At 38.3% G+C, this 11,125-nt stretch overlaps 1 long non-coding RNA gene across 2 annotated transcripts; it reads left to right on the top strand.

The window, feature by feature from the left end:
* Positions 1 to 3,462: 3,462 nt before the first annotated feature.
* Positions 3,463 to 10,640, top strand: LOC116572057. 2 transcript variants are annotated; one of them, XR_004278109.1, is made up of 4 exons: positions 3,463 to 3,613; positions 5,362 to 5,558; positions 7,437 to 7,639; positions 10,273 to 10,640. It is a non-coding gene; the product is annotated as an uncharacterized LOC116572057 (long non-coding RNA). The 2 variants fall into 2 exon arrangements; XR_004278108.1 differs by lacking the exon at positions 10,273 to 10,640 and having other exon boundaries at positions 7,437 to 9,772.
* Positions 10,641 to 11,125: the final 485 nt, after the last annotated feature.

The following is an 11,125-nucleotide window of genomic DNA, read 5'->3' as shown; positions in this document are numbered from 1 at the left end:
TTGCTTTTATGGATACGATGACTAACCACAGATAAATTTCATTTTGTAGGCATGGCCATACCTATGGAATTAGTTCCTCAAAATAAAAGTGCTGGCTCCAAGATCCTAACTTTCTAATTTTTATGGATATTATCAAATTGTTCTTAATTACCAGTGGAATGATCCATACTCTCACTGGCATGGGAAAATATGAGAATGCTTGTTTTTCACATGTTGCCAATGTACTATGGCACTGAAATATTTCCCAGTCTGATATTTCATGGTTGTTTTTTAAATTTTCACTTATGAGCAAAATTGAATATCTTTTCATCTGATGAAGGGCCATTTTTCTTCCTGTGAGATGTCTATTAAATGCTATTCCTTAAACAAATTCATTTACTTTAAATATTTGTCAGTCTATAAAAATACAATGATTTTAGTACACTGATATTTTTAGCCATTAACCTTGATAAATGCTGTATTATTTCTCGTAAGTGTAGATTGTTTAAAACTCTTCTGTTGTCATCTGCAAACAATGACATTATGACTGTTTATGTTTTGTTTTCCTTCTCTTCTTTGCAGTTTTGATATATTCTTTTTATCTTATTATAACATCAGGAATTCCAGAAATATGGTTAATGGAAATGGTAATATACTGCATCTGTCCTTGTCTCGTTCCCAATCTCGAAGAAAAGATTTTCAGCGCTGCACTCTTAAGTCTAAAATTTATTCTATTTTTTTAAAGAGAAATTTTATCAGCTTAAGGATTCTTTTCCTATCCTCTGTTTGCTAAGGGATTTTATCATAATTGGATACAGAACTTTACTCTTTTCTGCATCTATTATGATGATTGTATGATATTTCTCTTTTCAGTTTCCTAATGTGATGAGTTGCATTATTTCACTTTTTTGTTATTAAGGCAACCTAGCCTTCCAGGACATGCCCAACTCAGTTACAGTGTATTATTTTTGTATCCTTTAGCCTGTATTTGGTTTGAAAATATTTTGTTTGAGGTTTTTGCATCTATTTTCATGGAGATGAGGCAGTGATTTTCCTTTTATGTTGGATTTGAATTTATCTTAATGCTAATTTCATAAAACTGCTTTAGGATTCCTTTTTTTTTTATTCCCTGGAAGAGTTTACATAAAATTAGAACCATTTCTTGCTTGAATTGGTTTAAGTACCCCATAAAACCACCAGGATTGAGCTTTCTATTGTGGGAAGATTTTGGTCACTGGGTCAATTTATACAATGGCTACTGGAGATTTCTAGCATTCTGTTTCTTGGATTTTATGTTATCTGAAATTTCAAACTTATTATAAAGTTTTTTATAAAATTTTCTTACATTATTTTTACTGTGTGCATGATCTGTAATTACATCTAATTTTCATCCCTAATACTGGTTGTTACTGCTTTATACTTTCATTGATCAAACTTGCCAGAAGATATCCAATACACACAACTTTTAAAACATCAGTCTTCTTGATATTTATGTTGTTTATTGTTTACCATTTCAAAACCGTTTGTCCTTTCTTATTGTTTCCTACCTATTACCTCTTTTTTATTCATTTTGCTGTTCAAATATTATTTTGAAATTGTTGCCTAGTTAATAAATTTTAAGGCTCTAAGTTTTCTGTTATATGTGTTTAAGTCTACTACTTTTTTTCTCCCAGAACTGCTTTCTTTTATCTTTCATATTTTCATATGAAGGATTTTCTTAATATTCATACAAATATTTTCTAATTTCCATTACTGTTTCTCAGGCACCTGGGTGGCTCAGTTGGCTAAGCATCTGACTGGCTCAGGTCATGATCCCAGGGTCCTGGGATTGCATCCTGCATTGGACTCCCTGCTCAGTGGGGAATCTGCTTCTCCCTCTGCCCCTTGCCCCCTACTCTTGCACAGGCATGCTCTCTCTCTTTCTCCCATTACAACTGCTGTTTTGACGCATGTGTTATTTAGAAATGTTTCACAATTTATGAACATCTGTAGATTTTCTAGTTATATAGTTGTACTTTTATATTAATATCTAGCTTAATTAAATTAAAAAATAACATGTATGTTTAAATGCATTTTTTTTTAAATGGATTGAGGGTTACCTGAATGGTTCAGTTGGTTAAGCATCTGACTTTTGGTTTTGGATTGGGTCATATCTCAAAGTTGTGAGATCAAGCCCTACACTGGACTCTACACTGTGCATGGAGCCTGCTTAAGGTTTTTTTTTTTTTTTTTTTTCTCCATTCATGTGAGTGTACACTCTCTCTCTCTGGGGGAGAAAAAAAATGGAACAGTTAAAAGAAAATAAACAGTTAAAAAAAAAGAAAAAAAAGGAAACAGTTTAAAAAATGGATTGAGACCTCCTTATAGCACTGTATGTGGTAAATATTTACAAATATTGTCTGTACTTTAGTGAAATTTGTTCTCTGAAATTGTAGCAGACAGTGCTCTACATGTATCTTTTTAGTTGTAGCAATTAAATTTTCTCTATTTTTCATCATAAGTTGTCTGTTTACTTTATCAGTTACCAATGGGGGACATTAAAATATCATGTTATGATGGTAAGTTTGTCTGTTTATGTCTGATGTTCAGTTGATTTCTACCTTATCCATGTTGAGGTTACCTATTAGGTACATAAATATTTAGAATTAATATATGCTAAGTAATCTTATTATGTTGATGCTTTACTGTATTATACTGACCATTTTTACCTTTAGTAATGTTTGTTGACTGTTATTAATGTTAATAAATAGGTTTTTTAATTAGTATTCTCATAGAATAGATCTTGGTTATTTTCATTCAAATTTTCTTTTTTTTTTTAAGATTTTATTTATTTATTTGAGAGATAGAATGAGAGAGAGAGCATGAGAAGGGGGAGGGTCAGAGAGAGAAGCAGATTCCCCATGGAGTTGGGAGCCCGATGCAGGACTCGATCCCAGAACTCTGGGATCATGAGCTGAGCCAAAGGCAGCCACTCAACCAACTGAACCACCCAGGTGCCCCTCAAATTTTTTGTAAGTCATCTACCTGTATTTAATATTTTAATCCTGTCTGAGAATCATCTTTCTTTTTAAATTCATGAGAAGTTGTTGGGGTCAATTCCATGTTAAAACATGTGAAACCTCCCCAGCCCAAGGGCCTGCCTGGGCCTACTTAGTCATAGTGACTCCATGTTGCCTAGGTAGACATTTTGTTGTTTAACAAATGCCTCAAATGCCCCAGTTATTGATATCAGTTCCAGGTAACTGTTGCTAAAACACATACCTAAAACAAGGCCATTTTGTTGTTTAATAAACGCCCCAACAGTTACTAGTATCGGTTCCAGGTAACCATTACTAAACCATTACTAACCGTTACTAAAACACAGGTAGGAGACATCCAATCAGCCAAAGCCACACATGCAGACGTCTGTGATTGTGCCCTATAAAAACTAGCCTGTAAGACCAAGGGGCATCGCTCTCTTCGGAGGTGGCCCTGGCCGGTCAGTCTGACTTCTAATACTTGGCATAGAATAAAGCTTTGTGTAACTTTGTCTCAGTCTCATTCCATTGATAATGGACCCAACATTGGGGGCTTGTCCGGGATCAAACGACAAGAACTGAGCCAGCATCAGAATTTCTGGGAAAAGCCTCCAGAGGTAAGATTTCCATATTCTGTGAGATCTGGTCTGTCTGGTTGTGGAGCTCCAGGGTATGGCCCACTGGGGAAAAGCTGGATGCAGCCATGCTCCCCAGGGCTGGAGTAGATGTGGGGACACCCCATCCCTCTTCTGGTAGATCGTCTGGGCGGTTTGAGCCCCCCCAGGCGGTCATCTGGGTCTGTAGGGGGCCGGGTAACCCCCGTCTTTAGGAGGCCAGGAAAACCCCCACCAGTGGGTGAAGGCTGCTGGGTCTGTGTGTCTTTGTCTTGTCTTTTTGTTGTCTGTTTTGTTACTCATTTCTAGGGGACCGAGAAAATCCCCACTGGCAAATGTTTGTAGGGGACTGAGAAAATCCCCACCAGCAGCAGGTTCTGGGTAAGGGCCTCTGGGTCTGTGGTTGTCTGTGTCTTGTCTTTTTGTTTTCTGTTGTGTTGTTTGTTGTGTTTGAAAAAATGGGACCAGCAGAGAGTAAGGGGACTCTGACTTTCATCTCTCCATTCCTCTTAATAGATGTGGGAATTCTCCCTTGCTCATTTCTTATGTTAATGGCTGTAACTGGAGCCAACTGTGGTTGGTCTAACTCAAGAGAGAGACTTTAAGGAATATTCCCAAGCAGCTGCCAAAACTCCCCTAAACTCTAACTCAAGAGAGAGACTTTAAGGAATATTCCCAAGCAGCTGCCAAAACTCCCTTTGTTTAGGGGAAATTCCTTACTTTCTCTGGCCCGACCTCGACTGCCTAGCCCCTCTCCCTTGCTGGCGGGGCCTTCTGGCAGCACTTTGTTTGTTCTGTCTCCTCCTTCTGTTTCTGCACCAGCTTGGGTGCAGCCTGCATAACTGGCTTCTAGACCATCCTCGGTGCTTCCTGCACCACAGCTCCCTCTCTCTTCACTGTCAAGAAACAAAAAGAGCATCCCCTGGACCTAACACCCCCCACTCCAGATCTTCCCACCCGTGTCTCAGGTAAACATTAAAAATGGAGTGGGTCCAGGTGAAATGTAAATCAGAATTTAAACTAAATTAAGTTTATTGGTTTAATTAAAATAGACATGTCTTTAAAGTTACAGCAGTAAATGTGAAACTTCAATCAAAGTTTATGAAGGTCAAATAAGCTCATGTTATTTGTTAAAATCTGTTAGCAAAGAAATAACTAAACTGATGATTAATTGTCTGTCTCAGAGCTTTAATTGGTAATTGTTAAAATAGCTTTCAAAGTCTTTGGCAACCTGAAGCACTAAAGGTTTACTTGGATGACAAACGGAATTAAATTTGTTGGACATCTAAGTCTTAACCAATGGGATAAAATACTAAAGCATTAATTACTGGAACCAGGTTTGTGTTTTTAACTTCTTACTGCAAGAAACTAAAAATATTTAAATCTTTTGGTAAACAAGTTTTGTGCTTAACTGATTCATAAGTTTGCCATCTACAGAATTCTGTTGTAACTATTCAAAATTAGTTAATACTTAGCCATCACTAGAGACTAGAGTGTTTCTAAGAATAAAAAATTCTACTAACTGTAACTAAGACTGATAAAAGTAAGAAAAACAACCCTATATAAAAAAATAGGAGATACATTTAAAAAAGGGGAATAAAAACATTTTGTTAACATTTTGTTAAAAATAAAAGGTAATTTTATTTTTTTAGGTAAAAGGTAAATTTATTTTATTTTATTTTATTTTTACAAATATTCAGATTTTATTATAAATAAAATACTGTTTTTTTTTAACATAAAAAAATGCCAAGTGTCGCATTTTATTCACCACCCTGGAGAGCAAGACTGTAGAGATTAAGGCAAACAGCTAGAGTGAAGGCACATACCAAAGGGCCACTGTTGGGGTTACAAGGAAGAATCCCAGGGCACAGCTGGACGCCCCGCCCCCCGCCACGACACGTAGCATTCTGCAGCAGCCGCCCTGTCGGTTTCGTTACATAAAATACAGGTAACTAGAACTATACAATAAAATAATGTATATTGCAGGAGTGTAATGCAGGTATTGTCTTATAAAGAGATTTTGTTTTAAAAATAAAATTCTGTTTTGGGGCGCCTGGGTGGCTCTGCGGGTTAAATCTTCTGCCTTCAGCCCAGGTCATGATCCCAGGGTGCTGGGATCGAGCCCTGCATTGGGCTCTCTGCTCAGTGCAGAGCCTGCTTCTCTCTCTCTCTCTTTCTCTGCCTGCCTCTCTGCCTACTTGTGTTCTCTGTCAAATAAATAAATAAATAAAATCTTAAAAAAAAAAATCTGTTTAAAAATATACTACACAGATGGAGAAGGAGAAAAGCAGCAAAACAAACCACTCCAAATTTCACTGCAGCCTAAGACTGACTGGTGTGAGGCTGACCCCTGGGCTAGAGGGAAACTGTCCTGGCAGTTGATCTATAGTCCTTGTTCCACAACATTGAACAGAATGTCTCTGTTAGGAGGTGGCCACTTAACACGAGGAACCGGCTAGGAGATGCTGATGTGAAAACTTGGCAACATAAGAGGCCTGAGAGAAGCAGGAGATAATATAGAGATGATTAGAGATAATTATTTGAAGATATAATATCTTAGCATAATTATTGAGATAATTATTGAAACAGGAGATAATAAGAGATAATTATTTGAAAAAAAATGTCTTGGGCAAAACCTTGCAAAAAAGTTGTAAAAGGTTTATGAAGAAAAATCTTCAAAAAAAATTTTAGGGGGCACTGGGGTGACTCAGTGGGTTAAAGCCTCTGCCTTCGGCTCCGGTCATGATCCCAGGGTCCTGAGATTGAGCCCCACATCGGGCTCTCTGCTCAGCAGGGAGCCTGCTTCCTCCTCTCTCTCTCTCTGCCTGCCTCTCAGCCTACTTGTGATCTCTGTCTGTCAAATAAATAAATAAAATCTTTAAACAAAATTTTTAGGTATGGTCAGGACAGACTAAAATTAAAATGAATTTTAAAATGTAACACATCAGAATAATAAATCATATGAAATGGCTCTATGTATTCTAGACTACCAAGAGAAAAACGCCATTAAGATTTTTATTAAAAGTTTTAATGTTGTCTAAAAAAAACCAGAGGAAAGGCAGTTGACTGATAACTGATAGTAAGTTTTAAAAAATTGTACACACACAAAAAAGAGGGCCTAAGAGAATAAATAGTTTTGTCTTAAAATAAAAATATCTGGTTGCACCAGAACTTGAAAGAAAATAATAAAAACTAAACTTGAGGGTATTTAGTAAGTCATAAAATGCTTGGGGAAAGTGACCTTTATTTGCCTTGGTTTATAGGTTTAAAAGAGAACAATAAAATATGTTGGAAATTTAACCATATTAGATCAGCTTTGTTGGATGTATTCACAAGGAAAAAAAAAAAAAGACTAAAGCCCTGTGTCATGGCAAATCTATATTGGTGATCCACTCAAGTAAATGTTGACTATTATGTAAACTAAAAAAACACTGGTATAAAAAATCTGCTTTCTCTCTGTTCAAAAAAAAACAGCTTTCTTAGATTAATTGATCTACTGTTAAGGAGAGAATATAAATGGTTTTCTCTTTGCTTGCCCAGAGAAACCAGTTTCTATATTTTGTTTTATCCATAATCCTATTTAAGCATGTGCTTTAAAAGTTAAATTTCAGCAATTGTCAACAAGATTTTAATTGTAAATGAGATCTCTTTGACTCATAAGGCTTTTCCTTGGTATGCTAATTACTCAAAAAGTACAATGATAAGCCTTGGTTTACATATGGGTAAATACTAAATTCTATGCATAAACTGTAAAATCATATCTATTCTGAATTTTTGTCATTTATAATTATTTTAATTCTCTTATAAAATAAATTCCGCCTTAAAGAAAATTCATATGGGAGACTTCCAAGACAAATACAGTTCTTTGATATGTTGAAATCCTGAAACTGAAATGGATAAAAATTTCCAGAACTAACTAAAACTACATTCAAACTAAACCAGAATTAGTAACATGGGACCTCAATCCCTGGCAAATGAAGGACTACTGTCCCAGGGAACCTCCTGACTGGAACCCAAACTCTGATAAAGGTAAGGAGAGTCTATGTTTCTACCACCAGGCCCTGCTGGGAGGCCTCCATGTGACTGCAAGGAGACCCATAAATTTATCTAAAACTAGTGTGGTGACTCAAGATAAGGATGAGTCTCCAGAGGCTTTTCTAGAAAGGATTATAGAAGCCTATAAAATATATAGCCTGATTGACCCTGAGGCACCCACAAATCAAAGGGCAATAAACCTTGCCTTTGCCAGTCAGTCAGCCCCAGATATAAGGAGAAAACTTCAGAAAATTGAAGGATTTAAAGGAAAGAATTTGACTGAGTTCATGGGAATGGCAGAAAAGGTGTTTAACAACAGAGATACACAAGAAGATGGAAAACAGACTAGAAAAATAGTTAAAGTTTTGGCATTATATGAGACGGGGAAAAAACAAAGGAAAAGAGGTCAATGAAAAGGAAAAAGGTAAAAAATGGTCAATGGAAAGAAAAGCCTAAGTATAAGAAAAAAAAAAAAACTTATGAGAAGTATTAGCTTCAGATCAGTATACTTACTGCAAGGAAAGAGGACACTGGGCCAAGGAGTGCCCCAAAAAGAAGATGGTAGTGCTGGCCACCAGAGACTAAAGGGACCATGGTTCAGAGCCCCTCCCCAAACCTCGGGTAAAAACTCAGGTGGAGGGGAAATCAATTGATTTTTTGATGGACATGGGAGCCCAATTTTCATCATTACTACAATCTATGAAAAAACGATCTGAAGAGGAAGTCTGGGTACACGGGGAAAATGGCACAAAAAGACATAAATAAACAACAGAAAGGACCTTAAATTTGGCCTACCGCTGTTCGCATTAGTTTTCCCTCCCCTGGGAAGCAAAGGAATGGATCTCCATAGAACACACCTTTGCTTCTCGTCAAAAGGCCAAAACTGGGGAGTACCGATCCATTCAGGACTTGCGGGAAGTTAACAAATGGATTAAAGATATCCACCCGATGGTGCCTAACCTCTATACCCTACTTTCCCTCCTGAGCCCCAAGAGAACCATGTGTACTGTCTTCGATCTCAAGAATACAAGAGAGTCTTCTCAACCCCTCTTTGCTTTTGAGTGGTCCAACCCACAGAAAGTGTTCCAAGGCCAGCTCACCTGGACAAGAACAAATGCCCAAGTGATGGGGTATCAGGCCCTCCTCCTCAACAAACCGAAAGTGACTTTCTGGTCCCCGGTGGTGCTAAATCCAGCCATGTTGCTGCCAGAGGAGCTGACTGACCACAGTACTTGCTAATAGCCGCTGAGGACTATAAGTCATGCTTGCGGGGGACAAGCCACTTATTTAAGCTTTGATCTCCAAGAAGGAGTGCGTTCACTGTCTGAGTCCAGGAAACAGGTAACCAACTGATACCTCCAGCCCACCCACACTACTGCGGGGAGGTCCTAACCCAGGTCACAGGAATAAGGCCAGATCTCAGAGACACTCTCCTCCCGAATGTGGAGATGACTTTTTTCACAGATGGGGGTAGCTACATGGTGGATGAAAAGAGGAATGCAGGGGTTGTGATGAGTTCTCCTGAGCAGGAACTCTAAAAAGCGGCCCTGCCACACATCTCTAGGAACAACAGGTATGTCTTTGCTACTCTCCATATACACAGGGCTATTTATAAAGAAAGGGGCCTATTAACAGCAGAAGAAAAAATTAAAAACAAAGAAAAAATACTGGCTCTCCTCCAGACTATTTGGGACCTGAAAGAGGTGGCCATTATGTATTGCCCGGGACACCAAAAGGGGACTGATCTGGTTTCAAAAGGAAAGCAATTAGCAGATCAAACAGCAAAACAAGCAGCCAGGAAAATGACTCAAAAACTGGTTACACTCCTGACTCCAGCCCTACCAGAAAAACCAGATTATTTAGAGGAAGATTTAAAATATTTACAAAAATGGACTAAATTAGACTATAAAGGGGACTGAGCTAAGACCAGGACAAAAAAGTTAATTCTTCCTCGAAGACTTAAAAAAAAAAAAATTGTAAACCAAATACATCAGGGTACTCATTTAGGGACACGGAAACTTAAAAAACTAATGGGCAAGCAATTTCAGGTATCTAAATTAGGGCATATGGCTCAGGATATAGTTAATAGATGTGCTCAATGTCAGGCAGTAAAAGCAGAAAAACTAGGATGGAAGAAAAAAAGAGAAAGAGGTAAAAAACCTCTGAAATAAAATGTTAGTTTTTGTAGATACCTCTTCAGACTGAGTAAAAACTTTTTCTGCGAAGCATGGAACGGCAGAAATAGTAGCCAAAAACTACTAAAAAAGTAATTCCTAGGTTTGGGTTGCCTCTCACAATCGGGTCAGACAACGGCCCAGCATTTGTGAGTTCAGTCTCATGGGCATTGGTCAAGGCCGTGGGCACTAACTGAAAACTACACTGTGCCTACCGGCCCCAGAGTCCCGGACAGGTAGAGAGAATGAGCCAGACTCTTAAAGAAAGAGCTAATTCTGAAAACTGGCGGTGGATGGATGGATCTCCTTCCCTTCACCCTCCTTAGGGCGCGATATGCACCCTACTTTAACAAGGTTACCCCATTTAAAATAATGTTCAGGAGACCCCCTCCACTCTGCTCATGGCTACAAAAGGTTGCCCTAATAAAAATGACTGATCAGTCTGTATTCCAGTCACTGCAGGCACTACAGTCTGTCTTAAAAAGAGCCCACGCAGGGATCTGAACTGCCTACAATGAGATGGAAATAGAGGTAAAACCACATCCTTACCAACCCAAAGACTTGGTTTGGATATGCCGCCATCGAATGAAAACCTTGAAGTCTCATTGGAAGGGACCATTTCCTGTCATCCTATAGAGGACGGAAGGATTCCAACATCTTACTGCAGGAATAAAATGGACAAAACCTGCTGTTCCCATCCTAATTCCAGCACTAATTGATACTTTAAAAAGTCAAAGAATTGACTAATCTCCAAAGAAAAGGGGGGGATGTTGGGGTCAATTCCATGTTAAAACATGTTAAACCCCTAGGGCCTGCCTGGGCCTACTTAACCATAGTGACTCCATGTTGCCTAGGTAGACATTTTGTTGTTTAATAAATGCCTCAACAGTTATTGATATCGGTTCCAGGTAACTGTTGCTAAAACACACACTTAAAACAAGGCCATTTTGTTTATATCGGTTCCAGGTAACTATTACTAAAACACATACCTAAAACAAGGCCATTTTGTTGTTTAATAAATGCCTCAACAGTTACTAGTATCGGTTCCAGGTAACCATTACTAAAACACACAGGTAGGAGACATCCAATCAGCCAAAGCCACATATGCAGATGTCTGTGATTGTGCCCTATAAAAACTAGCCTGTAAGACCAAGGGGCGTCGCTCTCTTCGGAGGCGGCCCTGGCTGGTCAGTCTGACTTCTAATGCTTGGCATAGAATAAAGCTTTATATAACTTTCACTTTGTCTCAGTCTCATTTCCCTGGCCGGTCAGTCTAACTTCTAATGCTTGGCATAGAATAAGGCTT

This window comes from Mustela erminea, chromosome 13 (genome assembly GCF_009829155.1).
Source record: "Mustela erminea isolate mMusErm1 chromosome 13, mMusErm1.Pri, whole genome shotgun sequence".
Classification (NCBI taxonomy): domain Eukaryota; kingdom Metazoa; phylum Chordata; class Mammalia; order Carnivora; family Mustelidae; genus Mustela; species Mustela erminea.
This window is presented reverse-complemented; position numbering and strand designations above follow the sequence as displayed.